Here is a 19128-nt window from a genome sequence, read left to right as displayed (position 1 = left end):
CTTGGCTCAGCAATACTAAAAACGAGAAAGATCTTGGAATTGTTGTAGATCACAAGCTGAATATGAGCCAACAGTGCGATATGGCTGCAAGAAAGGCAAATGCTATTTTGGGCTGCATTAATAGAAGTATAGCTTCCAAATCACGTGAGGTACTGGTTCCTCTCTATTCGGCCCTGGTTAGGCCTCATCTAAAGTATTGTGTCCAGTTCTGGGCTCCACAATTCAAGAAGGATGCAGACAAGCTGGAGCGTGTTCAGAAGAGGGCAACCAGGATGATCAGAGGTCTAGAAACAAAGCCCTATGAAGAGAGACTGAAAGAACTGGGCATGTTTAGCCTGGAGAAGAGAAGATTGAGGGGAGACATGATAGCACTCTTCAAATACTTAAAAGGTTGTCACACAGAGGAGGGCCAGGATCTCTTCTCGATCCTCCCAGAGTGCAGGACACAGAATAACGGGCTCAAGTTAAAGGAAGCCAGATTCCGGCTGGACATCAGGAAAAACTTCCTAACTGTTAGAGCAGTGCGACGGTGGAATCAGTTACCTAGGGAGGTTGTGGGCTCTCCCACACTAGAGGCCTTCAAGAGGCAGCTGGACAACCGTCTGTCAGGGATGCTTTAGGGTGGATTCCTGCATTGAGCGGGGGTTGGACTCGATGGCCTTGTAGGCCCCTTCCAACTCTGCTATTCTATGATTCTATGATCCAGGGGGTGGGTGACGGTAGTATAGAAATTCTCCGTGCCAGATCCCAAATAGTTGGCACTGTGTGTTGTGCTTGGCAGGGATTGATCACTAAAATGATCAAGGGGCTGGAGCAACTCCCCTATGAGGGAAGATTACAACAGATGGGATTGTTTAACTCAGAAAAAAGGATGAGTAAAGTGAATCATGATAGACGTTTTCCAAATTATGCATGGTGCGGAGAAAGTGGGTAGGGAGACATTTTTGTCCCTCCTTCATAATACTAGAAGCCAGGTCATCTCATGAAGCTGATTGATGGGAGGTTCTGGGCAGATAAAAGGAAGTACTTCTTCACACAGTGAATAGAATTCACTACCACAAGATGTAGTGATAGCCACCACTTTGGATGGCTTTAAAGGGAGAATGGACAAAACCATGGAAGATAAAGCTATCAGTGGCTACTAGTCCCGATGGCTATATACTACCTCTAATATCAGAGGCAGTATGCCTATGTACACCAGTTGCTGGGGGACATAGGCAGGAGGCTGCTGGTGAACTCATGTCCTGCTGGTGGGTTTCCTAGGGGTAGCTCATTGGCCATTGTGTGAACAGAATGCTGGACTAGATAGAACCTTGGTCTGTTCCAGCATGGCTCTGCTTATGTTCTTATGGTAGGTTGCCCATGCCATGCATAGGCCTTTCCCAGCAGCCTTCCACATATTGTTGTTAATGTGTGCTCCAGCTTGTACCAATATTAGGGTGACCATATGAAAAGGAGGACAGGGCTCTTGTATCTTTAACAGTTGCATAGAAAAGGGCATTGCAGCAGGTGTCATTTGTATATATGGAGAACCTGGTGAAATTCCCTCTTCATCACCCCAATTAAAGCAGCAGGAGTTATACTAGAGTGACCAGTTTTAAAAGAGGGCAGGGCACCTGCAGCTTTAACTGTTGTGATGAAGAGGAAATTTCACCAGGTTCCCCATATATACAAATAACACCTGCTGAAATTTCCTTTTCAGTACAACTGTTAAAGATACAGGAGCCCTGTCCTCCTTTTCATATAGTCACCCTAACCAATATATTTTCACTTGTTTCCTTGGAGGTTATTGGTGATAACCTCACAACATGCAACAGAATCACCACTTTGTTTACATTTCCCCCCAATGGAAAATCAAAGGTGTTGTTCCGGGATTAGCTCTTGTCCCAAATTTGAAGACTGGTGGGAGATTTCCTCCTTTCAACCTGTCTAGTAATTATTAGTATTTTACATCCATGAATAATAGATTCAGCTACAAAAAGTAATAATGAGAACAAAAATATTTAGGGACCTTGAATGTCTTGACCTTTGCATGCTCTAGCAACCCACGCTTTGAAATTGGGTAAAAAGCCAGACCTTTGCAAAAGCCACATGCTGTGTCTGAGCGGCACATACTTGGACGAAAAAGAAATTGCCAAATAAATAACCCAATGTGGAGAAATGCAGTCCCAGCAGAAGTGTGGAAATTGGGGATGGCGGCTGCAATTGCTTTTAATAAATTGTTTAAATGTGTATTGTATTTCTTGCGCTTTGCTTGAAATGGCTGTGAGATGGGCCCAATCCTGCGAAGGTCTTTTTATTTTCATTTTTTTATTAAAAAAAACACCTTCCAGCAAAAATGATGGATTGCTGTTATTGTTGTTCTTTAAAACACACTGACTTGAACCTGTAGTATATTATAATAGCCTGCAAATTCCTTATTGTACTATATGCATCTGCTATGACCTTTTGTACCTTTCTTGTCATTCATGCTTGATATAAACCAAAACTGCACAGGAGAAGGGGAAAAAACCCAGAGAATCTCATACATTTTGCCTGTAATTATTCCGTTGGCATGGCATGACCTGCTGATTCCATCTTATTGAGATGAATATGAGCAGTTAGTGGAGCAAGGTTCTGTGAATGCATTAAATCTTGAGGCCTTAATCAATCATTCATTTTCCTCTGGCATTGCAGGGTGATCACCGGGAAGGCAGGAAGTACCATACACCATTACAAGGTACCGAGAGGGAACAAGTGGTAGGAAAGTCTTACTTTTGAAATAGCCTTCCTTCTTAGAGGCATCCTGGATTTCATTTCATTTCATCCACTGGGGCCTTCCCTTGTTGACTTTAGAAAGGGTTGATGTAGAGTGACCATATGAAAAGGAGGACAGGGCTCCTGCACCTTTAACTGTTGTGATGAAGAGGGAATTTCACCAGGTTCTCCATATATACAATTGACACCTGCTGAAATGCCCTTTTCAATACAACTGTTAAAGATACAGGAGCCCTGTCCTCCTTTTCATATGGTCAGCCTAGTTGATGGCCAGACGCCAACGTCTCAACCCAGAAGGGAAAGATGCAAACCAGATTCATGTACAGATTCATGTGCCCAGATACCCTTGGTGAATAGGGAACCCTGCATGCAGCTGTATTCACATTGGGAGAAGTTGCATTTGACTAAGCTATGCTAATATAATCCATATTCTCTCCCTTCCCTCTCCTTCTCACAAAGTCTTTCTGACCTAGTAATTATTTAAATCTATTCAAGCTGAAAACGGAGAGCACCTGATTTTCACGTCTGTCTTTGGACAAAAGCAAGAAATTATTTGCTTCTCAAGAAGCATGAAGAAGACACTTCTTATGAAGTGCTAAGATGACTCATTGAGAAAAACCATCACAGATTCCTACAGGGAAAGGTTACCCAACTCTCAAGAGAGGCAGAGGAACAAATGTCTCTTTGCTTTTAAAAAACAAAAACATGGAGTGCTAAGCAAAACGTATAAAACCAAAGGAAAATGAGTATTCTCCACTAAACACAGCCACTTAATGGAATCTTGATGTTCTGAGCAAGGACTCTAATATGATGCATTCACCTAGAATGAATCTTCAGTCACAGTGTTTCATGGGTCGAATGGACTCCTGTACATATCCAGTCACCAAAGGTTCAACTTCGTTTTTTTTTTTTTAAAAAAAAATTATTTTATGAAGAACCAATAATTAAGAGGGCTGAATGAAGGAAAATTATCTGAATAGAGGAAGATTAGTATTCACATCATATGCAACACCAGGGTTTTGCAGAACACTGCTTGGAAACACTGCTGTATAGGGACGGGAGAAGCAGGGCATGTCTACGCAAAGGGTTTGCCCCGGGGTGGCTTCGCAGTAGCAGCACGTCATCTACATGATGCAGACGCCATTGCGAAGCCATCTTGGGGCAAACCCTGGAAACTCTGCTCCAAAAAAGTTGGGCACTTACCCAGACTTTTTGGACAGCAGAGGCATGTCACAGCCCATGAAGCCCTCTGATTGGTTGCTATGGGGGAAATCTCTGGGGCAACATGGGAGGTGATGCTGGAGGCTGCTAGGGGAAGAGAGAATTGTCAAGAATTGCCTCCCCTTCCACCAGCCACTGGCATGAGTCTGTTCCATGAATGGAAGGAGCCTTTCTTTTCACAGAAGCACAACTCCAGATCCAAGACAATATTTTTAAGCTACAATAAAATAGATGACCGCTATTAGGGAAGAGCAAGGGTGTATAGAAATCCCCCCCAATATTTTATTTATTTATTTATAATATTTATATACCACTCCCCATTCAGAATTTTGGAGTGGTGGACAAAATAAAATAAGAATAAAAACAGAATAAAAATACATTAAAAGTATATTTCTAAAAGAAATGAAGTACAAAAATAATCTGCATCTGGTCATTTAGGGAAGGCTTCCTGGAACAATGATGCTTTCAGGAGGCACCAGAAGGAATACAAACTTGGCATGTGCCTTATGTCCAGAGGCAGGGAATTCCATAAGACAGGGGCCACCACACTGAAGGATCTTCCCCTGGTAGACTCCAATTGGAGGGTAGGTCTATGTGGACCCACCAGGAGCAAGCTCTCGGATGCCCTCAGGTTGATAGGGGAGAAGGTGCTCTCTCAGGTATTCTGGTCCCAAGTTGTTTAGGGCTTTGTACAAGAACCTTAAACTTGGCCCGGTAGCGAATAGGCAGCCAGTGCAGTTCCCTCAGCAGAGGAGTTACGTGGTGGAAAGGGGCAGCTCCAGGCCAAGCTGAGCTGCAGCATTCTGCAGTAGCTCCAGCTTCCAGAGCAGCTTCAAGGGCAGCCCCACATAGAGTGCCTTGTAGTAATCCAATCTTGAGGTTACCAATGCCTGTACCATCATGGCCAAGCTATCCCTGTCCAGGAGAGGCCGTAGTTGGCGAACCAGCCGAAGCTGGTAAAAGGCACTCCAAGCCGTGGTGGCCACTTGAGCCTCCAGCGACAGAGACGGGTCTAAGAGTACCCCCAAACTACGAACTTGATCTTTCAGAGGGAGCGCAACACCATCCAGAACGATGTTCAGTTCTTCTAATTTCTAATCCATTGATGAATCTCTGAGCTACAGATACAGTGTGGTTAGAGTGATGGACTGGGACTCGGGAGATCTTGGGAGTGGGGTTCAAGTCCCCACTCCGCCATGAAGTTGACTGGGTGACATTGGGCCAGTCACCTAACTCACAGGGGTTGTTGTGAGATCCTGCATGCTGCCTTGGGCTCCTTGGATGATAGAAACATAACTCACAATAAATATAGCAGGCCTTGGGGAAATGGCTGCACAAGAGAAGGCAAGCCCATCTCTGCATGTACTACTAAATAACAATCTTAGGACCTTTCTACACCTAAGGGTGTAGAGGGACACAGTGTAGATGATCCTGGGATTTCTAGCTCCTGGGATTGTCACTCTGCATTCAGACACCCGCAGCATATCCTGGAAGTGAAGAGGGACATTGTGTCAGTCACAGCTGTCATTTTTTTTAAAAGCAATAAGAGCTGGAACACACTTGCATTCCAGCAAAATGTAAGTTTTTTTTTAAAAAAAGCCTTGATCTTGCTCCCCACCCCACCCTCGATGTCTCTGGACTGCCCCCAGCCCAGCTCCTTCCCTCTGCTGACCCCTACTACTTGCGGGGAGGAAGGAAGAAGCTGGCACAGGCACCCACGCCAGCCACGGTCCTCAGGATCATCCTAGGACTGCTGGAAGAATCGAGTTTCTCAGGTTTTCTTTATCCCTTGGAAAACCCGTCTCTGTCCCCCTTGCCCCGAGGCATCCCTGTGCATCATTTGGATGCACAGGGAGCATCCTGGGACAACCCCGGGGAAAAAAGCCGGTGTAGACCCGACCTGTGACATCGTGGGATATTCACTTGATAACATGGTGCACACGTTAAATTCATAATGTGAAAAGTAATCTGATGGCTGAGTTTAGAAGCTGTAAAGCAGCATTTCCCAACTGAGAGTCATCCAGATGCCCGTCCATCATCCCTTTCCAGCAGGTCCATTGGCCTTAAAGGGTTGCACTAGATTGGGGAGGCCCAGGTTCAAATTTCCACTCAGCCATGAAGCTCACTTGGCGACACTGGACATCAGCTCTCAGCACAACTTGCCACCCTTGGCTTGCTGTGAAGATAAAAGTGTGTGTGTGTGTGTGGGGGGGACAGACATGTATACTACCCTGACCCCCTTGGACAAAAGGTGGGATATAAATGTAATAAATAAAACATCCCTGTGGTCATCTAATCGCACTGACAGCTGCTGCCTCCCAACAGAGATTTAGAACAGCAGTTTGCAGTAGTGATGGTGGCACCATGGGGTTACTCTTACATACATCACTCCCTGTGATGTGACAGCTATCAGTATGGTCGCTCCAGGTCAACCATGACTTTCTTTTTATGACATCAGATCCATGGACACGTTTGGCATTGAGGATTTTACTGAATCTGAGCCAGGCCCCTGAGTGCTACTGTGACAACTTTAAGAGGCAGTTCAAAGCATTCAAGATCTCCACTGCAGCCACAAGCACAATGGCTTCCCTACCACTTGCAGGCACAATGCCTCTGCCAGCTCTTCTGAAAGGAGAAATAATGCCGTAGACGGGGCTGTAATAGCAAAAGCAGGCTTTTAGATATGCAACTGTTATTGCATTTGCAGAGGGAGCGCCAGCTATTTTGCAGTAGCATTCTTCATCACGTTTAAGATTTTTTTCTTTATTACCTCTTTGTCACAATGTTTTATTTATTAAATGCTTTTTAAAAATGTTACAAAGGTGGCATTTGTTTGCCTTTCATAAAAATAATGATAGCATTCCAGCTGAATCACTTGAACAGAAAGGTAAGATGAGAGCGATGATTACATCTCTCCCTCCCTGTCTGTATTTTAGGGTGGAACTAGTCATTTAGTGTCTGGCTGTGGCTGAAAGCTGAAAGCCCGTGTTTCCTCCTCTCTATTTTCTTCCCAGATAAAGTCTGCTCCTATAAAATCCATGGCATGATGATCTCATCGCACTGCATGATGATGTCACCCCTATGATGACATAATACTAGACAGTTGTTATTTTATTTCTTTATTTACAATGTTTATATACCGCTCCCCATTGAAAATTTTGGAGTGGTGTACAAGATAAAATAAAATAAAAACAGAATAAAACACTTTAAAATAGATTTAAAAAGAAGCAAAATGTACAGTGAACCGTGGCTGGTCATTAAGGAAAAGCTTCCTGGAATAATGACGTTTTCAGGAGGTGCTGAAAGGAATACAAAGTTGGCGCCTGCCTGACCTCCAGAGGCAGGGAATTCCATAGGAAGGGGGCCACCATGCTGAAGGCTCTTCCCCTGGTGGACTCCAATCAGAGGATGGGTCTATGTGGAACCACCAGGAGCAGGCCCTCAGATGACCTCAGTGACCAGGCAGGTTGGTAGGGGAGAAGGTCAGGTATCCTGGTCCCAAGTTGTTTAGGCCTTTGTACACAAAGTTATTATTATTATTATTATTATTATTATTATTATTATTATTATTATTTATTTATATAGCACCATCAATGTACATGGTGTGATAAAGGAGAGGATGTGGAGATGCTGCTTGTGCTGGCAACCATGTGGCCCCTGCAATATCTGGCGCTGGCCTCAGGCTGTGTAGTTAAAGAATCAGTGAAGTCCATTGAGAGAGAGAGAGAGAGAGAGAGAGAGAGAGAGAGAGAGAGTATTGATCTACTTCCCAGGATTTTTGTGTGCAGATGAACAAGTTATCACCATTGTGAGAATTGTAAGATGCAAGTCATATAGGTTTCTTCTTACTTGCTTCCATGTTTTCACATCTACAGCATTGGTGCTGATGGATTGGGACACCATTCGGGCTGCCCCAAATTTTATACTCCTCAAGGATGAGGGAGGAAAAGACATGGAAATACGCAGGGCAATATCCAGCAGGACCCTCCACCTCCAACGGTTCCTTTGTCCTTGCGGGACCCACCCCTGCACAGCAAGGCTTCTGTGCATATAAAAATAACCCCGGAAATGCTTGTTTCCGGATTGCAATAGGTCAGCAGAGCCCCCGTCTGTGAGTTTCGCTGTCCTGCCCTGTTCCAGAAATGAGCATTTTCACTCGCTTGGGTTATTTTTAGAACCACAAAAATCCTTTTGCCTAAGCGGTGGGTCCCACGAGCACACAGACAATAGAATACAATAGAATGGAATGGAATGGAATATAGATAGCATACCATTCAAGTTCTTGCAAATCATATTTTGGGTGTTTATGACACATTTCTTTAATTTGGCCTTTGGAAGAGTGAGCAATGTTTTTTCATGCAATTTCAATGTACATCAGAAGGTGGTATATTTGTGGAAAGGCGGCATATTAATATTATGAATAAATATAATTATTAATAAATAATATATATAAAAGCATTACATCCCACAGTGACACGTTTCCTCGTTAAGGGAAAATGGAACTTCCCAGAGAAGTTGTTTGCTAATCTCACGGGCCAGCTGAAGAAATTTCAACAATGGCTGATGGAGTGCTATTAACTTGACAGCAGCAGCAACTATTAGCTACCTTCACTCAACAAATGCTTTCAGGTTCTCTAGGCAGCTCCCTTTCAGGCATTTTTGGTCCTCTTTTCTACTGCAAAATCCCAGGTGTAAATGGCAGAAACCCAATGAGACACACTAGTCTGACATGAAAGCTAATGTAGCCTAATGACTTGTTATGTATGCCGAATGCTATGCTTCATTAGGTGACCATCGGGCAATCTACTTTGCCTCAGCCCCAACCCCCAATCTGCAATACTAGAAGAAACGGCTCCAGATATGAGAGGTTCCTCAGCAAAGCCCTGGACTTAAATCGCAGCACTGGCAAGTGGCTAAAGCTGCCATTTTAAATTTGTCACAATACCGACTGTGGTAGAGTGACCCTATGGAAAGGAGGACAGGGCTCCTGTATCTTTAACAGTTGTATTGGAAAGGCAATTTCAGCAGGTGTCATTTGTAGGCATGCAGCACCTGGTGAAATGCCCTCTTCATCACAACAGTTAAAACTGAAGGCGCCCTGCCCTTTTTTTGTATCTGGTCACTCTAGTATAACTCCTGCAGAGGGATGAAGAGGGAATTTCACCAGGTGCTGCATACATACAAATGACACCTGCTGAAATTCCCTTTTTTCTACAACTGTTAAAGATACAGGAGCCCTGTCCTCCTTTCCATATGGTCACCCTAAACTGGGGGTACCATTTTAATTTCCTACAATGGTCCAGAGCAACACTACATTACAGAGTTATTGTGGGAAATATTAAGTGACAGCTTGCAAGCCGAGCCACCTAACATGGGGGCGGGGAGCTAGGATACATGACAGTGCCAAAGGGTACCAGGAGCTGATGCTGGACCTGAATACTGGCTTATCTAATAGGATAGGTGTAAGGGCTACAAGATAATTTAGGTAAGAACTTTAAACATTTGAAAGGCACTATAGCAATGCCGCTGCTGCTGCTATTATTATTTATTTATTTACAATATTTATATACCTCTCCCCATTCAAAATTTCGGAGTGGTGTACAAGATAAAATAAACTAAAATCAGAATAAAACACTTTAAAATAGATTTTAAAAGAAGCAAAATGTACAATGAACTGTGGTTGGTCATTAAGGAAAGGCTTCCTGGAATAATGATGTTTTCAGGACAGCCTGTTACAGTTTATTTTGTTACAAGCAGTGTTGTGTGCTCCTGTTCAGGGTTCTAGTCAGCCAGCCATGACCTCTTCCAGGATACTCCATTTCTTCCTGCCCTTCCTGATTTTCCATTCCCCACTCCCAACAGTCATTCCATGTTCCCTGCCAATGAGAATGCCAAGTCCTAATTGGGCTGTTTTGAGTGGGAGTGGGAGTGCACCCTTAACCCCCCCCATTTATTTTTTGTTTTCATGCAAACTTTGGAGTTCCCCTAAGCAAATTGATACATCCCTCTTGTTTCTCAGTGGCCTCATTTTGGCTATATTTAGCCATTGGCACTCGGCATCTGAGTTTGGTGTTAGAAGGAGTGATTGTTAGTCAATCTTATCCTAAATTTTGGGTTTCTGTGGAGAGAAAAAAAGGTTCTTACTGATTTAGCAAAAACAGACCCTGATTTCAAAATCTGGAATCCTATTTTTCTTGCATGAGAAATTTCATGCCAGCTTACAAACATTTAAAATGAACAGATACGATTAACTACAAGAATTAAGTGATATCACAGAAAAGGATAAGGTATTTTGTAAAAAATAGCCAAGCAGCCGGCACGGCTCACAATGCTCACACACAGAGCAAACTGCCCTAATATTGAACTGTGCATGTCGTACACAAGGGTGCCCGCCTGCTTCTCTTTGTTCACATACAATTCTCAGACTGCATATATTGATTGCTTTCTGCTAGGAAAGCACAAAGGAAAATAATCATCTCTGTCCCTACATCAATCACTGGAAACTCAGTGAATGGCTCCGAAATCACCAAGGCAGCTACTCTGGTGACATTTTGCTGGAGGGCGACGTAGGAGTCATCTTAGGACCTGAGGAATTCACTTCTGAAAAGGGGCGCTGGATAAAAAGGCAGTGCTGTCATGTGACGGTGGGCAAGTCTGGACCAGTACTGTTTATTTGGAAGGTGTCCAGGGAGTGCAACATCGCAACAACTTCTGTTATGGGCAATAAACCAAAGAGCAAACTTGCTTCTAGTGGCTCAAGGCCGGGTATCTGACTGGTCATTGTTGAAAACACAGTGCTGAATTAGGTGCCCTGTTAGGCTGATCCAGCAGGGAGGGCTCTGCTTATGTTCTTATGATTAAGGCAGCCATCATCAACGCATGTAGAAGCCCCACGGAAAATAGTTGGGCTTTTGTCTAAACATACATATGGTTGTACTTTCCTTGATTAAAGGCACAGTCCTGTGCATGTGAGAGCAAGTGTGGTATAATAGTTAGAGTGTTGGAGTGGGACCCAAGAGACCCAGGTGGGGATTGTAGGACTTTTTTCCCTTCTGTAAATGCACCCTAAATGACTGATAATGGCACATTGGGAAGCATGAGAAAATTTCCTGGGTGCCAACACAAAACAGCTGCTGTGGGAGGCATGGCTAATCACAAAGGACAGGGAACTTGCCCCAAAGTTGGAGTACATGTCAACTGTGAACTCACAGTTTATAGTGCCGAAAGAAACGGATTTCATAGAAGTCAATCTCTTTTTGTCTTCCTCCATTCCTGCTCTGCCAGCCAACACATTTCCCCCATCTCTTTCACCCTCTTACTCTGCACCACCACCCATGTGCATGCACACACATACATGGATGGGTAAATACAGATAGCCATTTATCAAATGACTGTGGGCATACAACTGCACTACAGAGCCAATTGACTCTAGTATCCAACCACACTTTGAGAATTTGAGCACATGTATGTGCTAGACAAATCTGAGGAATAGTAAAATTATCCTCACTCCTGCTGCTGCTGCCTGTCAGGGGGTTGTTTGAGCCACACACCCTAAGAGGTGGCGAGCATGAGGCCCCAGACCTGTGCCCTGTGGTCTGGCCCTGGTGGCACCAGTGATGATGGAAAATTATCACAGTCATTACCCATTGGGAAATGGTTGCTTATATCCACCTAGTGAAGCACCTGGCTTCTGTACCTGCTTTATTTGCTTCCTATATACCCACATGAGCATACAAGCACAGAGCAGAAAGCACGCTTAGCTGATCACGTCCTTAGCTGATCACGTCCAGTCACAAGAAAGGGCCACCTGATGCCTGTGCTAGTCCAGCGCTGAAAATATCTTCTTGTTCATGCATTGGTTATTTCTCGGTTGGCCTACTGCAACCTTCTTCTCACTGGCCTTCCTTCTTCTCATATCAGTCCGTTGGTTTCTGTTCACCACTCTGCTGCTAAGATCATCTTCTTGGCTCGCCGCTCTGACCATGTTACTCCACTTCTGAAATCTCTTCATTGGCTTCCAATTCACTTCAGAATCCAATATAAACTTCTCCTGTTGACCTACAAAGCTTTTCACTGTCTAGCTCCTTTCTATCTCTCCTCTCTCATCTCACACTATTCCCCCGCTCGTGCTCTTCGCTCCTCTGATGCCATGTTTCTCGCCTGCCCAAGGGTCTCTACTTCCCTTGCTCAGCTTCGTCCATTTTCTTCTGCTGCCCCTTACGCCTGGAACGCTCTTCCAGAACATTTGAGAACTACAAGTTCAATCGCAGCTTTTAAAGCTCAACTAAAAACTTTTCTTTTTCCTAAAGCTTTTAAAACTTGATTTTGTTCTGACTTTACACTGCTAGTTTTACCCTACCCTGTGCCTGTTTGGTGCATTCTCTTCCCCTCCTTATTGTTTTATTATGATTTTATTAGAATGTAAGCCTATGCGGCAGGGTCTTGCTATTTACTGTTTTACTCTGTACAGCACCATGTACATTGATGGTGCTATATAAATAAATAATAATAATAATCTTTTAACCAACCTCATTTGATTTGATAGAAAATAAATTATTTAAAATAAATGAATTAAAATTTTGGTGATTTTTGTGTGTGGGTGAAGCCTTGGAGGCTGTATCTTTGATGTCAGTGGAGCTGTGAATCCACTCTGGGTTTTAGTAAAAACCAGTCAGAACCCTGAAGGAGTTGTCCAAGGTGCAGAACCTGGTTTGGATATTGGGTTCATCACCTTGGATAGGTCTTCTAGAGTTCTGACTGAAACACAGGATTTACTGCTCCTCTGGCATCAGAGCCACCAGCCTCCTCTGGCATGAGGTACATTGTTCCTGTTCATTGGCTACTTCCAAGGTGCATGAGGGTGTGTGTGAGTGTCCTGTCTTTCATTGTACAACCATCTCTCCAGCAGTCAGCATCTCCTCCCATCCCCACCGCTTCCTGTGCTTCAATTGAAGCCCAGGGGAAGACATCATGAGGTAACTCCTCTCATGGGGATTTTTCAGATCAGGAAGCTCAGGCTGCCAAGGAGGCTGTAGAGTGATAATGGAGAGAGATATGACAGAAAGAAGAAAAACACACAGTGTCTTCAGCCACCTCATAACGATTAGGTAAGTTCCACCCCCAAAAGAAATGCAAAAGAAATCCTAATGCACCCTAAGAAAGAGGCAGAAAAATGGAAGCCTCTTTCTTAGAGGAAGAAAAGGTTAATGAAACCAGATGACAGATTTTGGCACAGCACTGGTGTGTGCAAGACAACAGAAAATATATGGGCCAACCTCTTTGAAATGGCCTACTCCCATGTGAACCTGCCCAGCCTGGGAGGCCCTGCACTTTGTCTCATTCACACATGATATCAGGTAGATGGGTGAGAGAGACTACAGGGCCTTTTTGGTTGCTGCTACATCAACCAGGTTTCCTCTCTTTTCGTTGGCAAAGATGTAAAAGTATTGATCTGGCATTTAATAGCTGATCTGCTGTTTTATTATATTTCACTCATATTTGCTGGTGTTTGTGTGTGGCAGATTTTTGTACTGCTGTCTTGACTGGGATTTTTAACTGCTGCTGCTTTTACTGTTGGGCTTGTATTGTTTCTACTGTTAGGTTTTTATTGTTTCATTTTATATTTGATGTGTTTTTTTATACTTTATGGTCTGACTGACAAAGAAACAGACTACATTATTATTAATAATAGTAACTATGACAAAGTGGATTTCCAGGATCCTGAAACACAATATGGCTGCCAACTAGGGATGTTGAATAAATCCGGAATGGAATCAAATGAGTTTGGATTTTTATGAAACTAGTCCATGAATTCTACAGTGGACTTGTGTTTCCAAGAGTCTAAGGACTTGGAAACCATTTCCCTAAGCTTCGAGAGTTTTGCACAAATCTTGTCATAGAAAAATATATAATAATAACAACAACAACAACAACAACAACCAGACCCAAAATATGTCTTCCTACTACAGGCTGAAGGGTAAAAATGCACATTTGGGGGTGGGATTTGTGCAGTTGGGGGGGGGGGAATCTGTGCTTTAGCGCATGTGTGAATTTGCCCAAATTTGTGCTTGCACAAATTTTGAGACTAAAAAGATCCAATTCCCTCAATGGGTGGATGACGGAGCAAAAGGCACCCGACAATCCATGAAACATGAAGGGAACAGATTTTATACAATCTGTACATCCCTATAGTGCCAACCACTTTTGTTACCCTCATTTGAAAATACTGGGAAGTATCCAGTGTTGTTCCTATGTATAATAGTAGTATGTAGGACTATCACTGATACTACCCATAGGCATTAAATCTCTGCCCTTAGCAAAGAAAGGTTTAAACAGAAATCTAATGGCAGGTTATGAGGTGGTGCTCTCTTCACCCATGGCTGTGCTCTTTCTGTGTCAAGAGAATACTAAATAACAACAAGAAATGCACCCATGCCTCACTGCTATTTCCAGCTTGAACTCTTTGGTCTAAGCATCTCTTTGGATTTCTAAGGGGAGGGAGGGGAGAGGGGGGGAAAGGGATGTCAGCAGGCGTGCAAATGAAGCCGGGCAGCTCCTTAACACAATGTGGCAGCAAAGGAAAACCAACAACTTTGTTCCATCAGTGGCTGCAAACATCTCATCCTTGAGTGCAACGCCTGAAAAAACGGCATCGCTCCCTGGACCGTTTTCAGTGGTACCGTTGCCTAGGAGTTTATATAAGAGAGACAGAACAAATGCAGCCCTTCTCTTCAAAAAACAGTGAAGAGAAGCCGTTTGAGCGACATGGCAGTGTGTAAAAGTGTAGCTTTAAAACAACCATTCCGTCTGGCTCTGGATGGCAGCAGTGCCACAGAGCTGTGAGAAGATCTCGTTTTGTTGTAACGGAGCGTGCAATGTTTCTGACTGAGGAGGGAAGGCTTTGGTAGTTGTAATTATGCTTAGCAGCATGGGTACAAATCTCCAGGATGTTTGGGGGTGAGGGAGTGGGTTTCCATCATACATCCTCCCCCCAGAAACCTTCCACAGGCCATAGCCCTCAATAAAACCCACTAACCATGCAATCCTATGCATGTTTAGACAGAAAAAAAGTCCTATGATTCCCAGCATTCCTGCAACTTACCCTGACTGGGGGTGGATGGGCTCTGCTGGGGCTCAACTCTCCCACATTGCAACACCACAGAACTTAGCAAATACCTTCTTCTAACTCTTCCTTGGGATTGAGCTGACGGCGTGTCCTCCTGCTTTACAGATGCATTTGGAGGCATCCTCAGTTTCAAGAATGGTTCAGTCCACGTCCTGTTTAAAAACAAAGATATAGCAGCAGGGGCCTGCAGTTGCCCGGGTGGAGGTCTGTGACATCACAGATCAGATGACCTCCAAATGCAGTCCTTGCCTCCAACCTTCACTCTTCCCTGGTGCTCTGCTCACTCCACCCCCCCTAACTTCCCCAAGCCATTTCTTTTAACTTTTAAAACAGGTTGGTTGTGCAGTGAAGGAACATAAGAACATAAGAGCCCTGCTGGATCAGACCAAGGGTCCATCTAGTCCATCACCCTGTTCACACAGTGGTCAACCAGCCAACAGCACCCTCCCACCCATGTTCCCCAGCAACTGGTGCACATAGGCTCACTGCCTTGAATACTGGAGACAGCACACAATTATCAGGGCTAGTAACCTTTGATAGCCTTTGCCTCCAGGAATTTATCCAACGCCCTCTTAAAGCCATTCAGGAAGCTGAAGTTCTGCCTGACGTCCTCATTTCCACAGTTGGCCACGTGGGCCCACCAGCACACTGCTTGAAGTGAACATGCTTGGCATGACTGCTGCTTTGGACTGCAGTGTGCCTGCACTTCTCAAGAAGTTAAAAAGACAGACAAAGGTGCTGCTGCCTGCTTGTGGGAGCGGATAGATGGGAGTGCAGGGAGGGAAAGAAATAGTACTGGGGTGTAGGAAGAGAAAAAGCAGAGCAGAGTGTGAGAGAGAAGGCTCTAGGGACGTCCATCACTGGAAAATCTCTCTCTCTCTCTCTCTCTCTCTCTCTCTTTCTTTCTTTCTTTTTGGGACTCAATGGTGTTGCGCAGTGTATATGGCTCGATTTGCATTTGCAAGCTGAGCTGCAGGCTTTTGCCCAAACTCCAGGAACTTTTTGTCCAGATTTTTTTTCCTGCAGGTTCTGCAGAATTTCCAAACAGTTGGTGCAAATTATGGCAAAGTTTGCTGAAATTCGGCCATAATTTGTGCAAATTGCTCAGAAAGCATTACAAATTTTGGAACCTAAAAAAAAAAAATGTGCAAAATGCCCTAACTAGCCCATGTCACTACAGACCAATTCAGGCACTACAGCAGGAGCCAATATGAAGTCCAAGGGCGGGGGGGGGGGCAAGCAAACCTGGGGAAAATTTATCACCCCTCCTCCCAAATGGATTCCTCCAACATCCCTAAAAGTCACTGCCCTGGGTGGGGGTACTGAGGATGGCTTGCCAGGGCAGTGAAACCAGTAGGGATGTGCTCCACTTCTAATCGGACAGGCGAATTAGAAGCGGAGCGGGGGGCTTTGCCTGCCCTTAAGGCGGAGGCGAAGAGTATTGGGGGGCCGGCGGAGCGTGGCGAAGAGGATCGAGGTGAAGGCGGATCCTTCGCCTCGATCCGGAGCTCTGCCGGAAAGGTAAGTGGGGTTTACCGGGCCCTGCTGCTGTCGCCCATGCGGCGACAGCGGCAGGGCCCGGTAACCCCCCCGCCCTCCTCTCCCTTACCTGCCTCCGTCCGCGGTCCTTCGGAGTCTTCAATTGAGCTCGCGGCAAGTCTGGGCCGCTTGCTTCCTGGTTGAATTCCTGCTTCCTGGTTGCTTCCTGGCTCAATTGAAGACGCCGACGGACTGCGGACGGAGGCAGGTAAGGCCCCCCTCCCCCTTGGTCCCTTACCGGGCTCTGCCGCCGTCACCGCACGGGCAGCGATGGCGGCAGGGCCCGGTAAACCTCCCGCCCTCCTCTCCCGGCCTTACCTGGCGCCACTCCCCTCCACTGGAGCTCCGCGGCGAAGAGGAGCGGAGCATGGGCAGCGCGGAGCGGAGCGGGCCGATCCGAAATTTTCGGATCGGCCCGCGGGGCAGAGCGGGGGGCCATGCACACCCCTAGAAACCAGGGGAGGGTGCTGCTCAGGAATCTATGTGTGTGGGTCCCCAGAGGGCCTCTTCTCCTGGCAGCACCACAGACCATCAACAATTAGGATGTGGACAGCAGACTGAACAAGGCTGATGGGTCCACCAGCTACAGCCTCTCCCACTAGATGTACAGTATTTCTATGTTTTCTAAATTTGCATCTGTACATATAAATGAAGATATGTATGCTTTATGCAAATCTGGGCCCTCGCTTTTTGTGATGCGTTTCCTTTTATTGGTGGTGGGGATGTGAGTGACCATACTATTTGTGATTCATCCGCAGCCAAGGCTGTCAGTTCATTGCCCAGAGATCGCAGCAGCGGTTGCTTCAAAACCTCAGAGGCATCGGGATATTATCTGAGAACAGCATCTCCTGGCATGCTGTCAAACCCCTCCTTAGAGCCGGGATAATGAGAAAAGAGTATATTTATTAACATATACACTCTTAAAATAACAAAACTGGCAGCATACCAAAGTTATCTTATTATGAATTCCAGTAAATCTTTGGCTTAAGAGGAGATTGCTCATAGAAAAACAACAATTATTTAGTTACAGCCAATGCATCCACCAAGTAATTTTCTCATAGTATGTGTTAATAAATATATTTCTTGTTTATTTTCTGAACTTCTCTTCTCTTTACTTCCTGCTCTTTCTCCAAAGAGCTCAGTGTAACATACTTGGTCCCCACCACAACTGAATCAGAACAGTGCTCTGAAGCAGGGCAACAGAAAATGATTGGCCCATCAGCACCTAGTGATCTCTTTGGCATATATTGAAGTAGCACAAGAAGTTTCAAGCAGTGCTAATTACAGTCTCTTTTAGAGATGATGCAGTGTAATGGCTAAGAGCTGGGAAGGTTTTAGCATCCTAAGAGCTGCGAAAACTCTCAACCAGTGTGGTGTAGTGGTTAGAGTGTTGGACTGGGACTCAGGAGGTCCAGGTTCTAGTCTCCCCCTTGGTCATGAAGATCACTGTGTGACTTTGGACTGGTCACTGACTATTAGCCTAACCTACCACACAGGGTTGTTGTGTGGATAAAATGGAAAGAAGGAGGATTGTATGAGCTGCCTTGGGTTCTTTGGAGGAAAAAAAAGGCAGAATATAAATATCATCATCATCATCATCATCATCATCATCATCTTAATCTGAGCCATTTTGTTGTAGTGTTTAGAGTTGAACTATGACTGGGGAGTGGGATGGGGGGGAAAATCCGGGTTCAAAGTAGCCCAGATGGCTCTAAGCTACCTCCAGTATCAGAGGCAGCATGCCTATGTTCACTAGTTGCTGGGGAGCATGGGCAGGATGCTGCTGTTGCTTTCATGTCCTACTTGTGGGTTTCCCCACAGACACTGTGTTAACAGAATGCTGGACTCAATAGGCCTTTGGTCTGATCCAACAGGGCTCTTCTTATTTTATTGTTTTCAAATTCCCACCCATCCATTAAGCTAACTAGGTGACCTTGGGCCAGTCTCTCTCTCTCTCTCTCTCTCTCTCTCTCTCTCTCTCTCTCAGCCTATCCTGCCTCACAGGGTTGTTGTGAAGGGGGAGTCACGTGCCCCATCTTGAGATTGTTAAAGATTAATGGGTGACAATATGGGGATGTAAGACTATTGGCTTTCTTTACAAGGCTGTTGTGCGGAGAGGGGTTGGGAACATCTGGAGAACCTCAGAGGGCCAGATTGGGACTCCAGGCCTGCTGTTCTGCACCCTCCTTTAAAGCTAATCACCTGTACGTTGCATCATGGCCAGAAATGAACTGTTGTAAAGGTAGGGTGGCCACTGTGAATCCCCCAAAAAAGAGGTCAAGAGAGGACAGCTATTTGCATGACATTTGCAGATGCTAATTTATATGTATTGTTGCAATTTTCTAATAGTAATTATTATTTCTATAGGACAGTGACCAGGTGACCTGTGTGCCTAGCTCAGTCTGTTGTCCAGGTGCTGTTGATGGGCAGTTGCTCATCAACAAGGTTCAGCACTTCCTTCTGGGGCTGCTTTATCTTTAAACTGG

This window comes from Elgaria multicarinata, chromosome 3, assembly GCF_023053635.1.
Source record: "Elgaria multicarinata webbii isolate HBS135686 ecotype San Diego chromosome 3, rElgMul1.1.pri, whole genome shotgun sequence".
NCBI classification, from domain to species: Eukaryota; Metazoa; Chordata; class Lepidosauria; order Squamata; family Anguidae; genus Elgaria; species Elgaria multicarinata.
The sequence above is the reverse complement of the archived record's forward strand: the minus strand, read 5'-3'. Positions refer to the sequence as shown.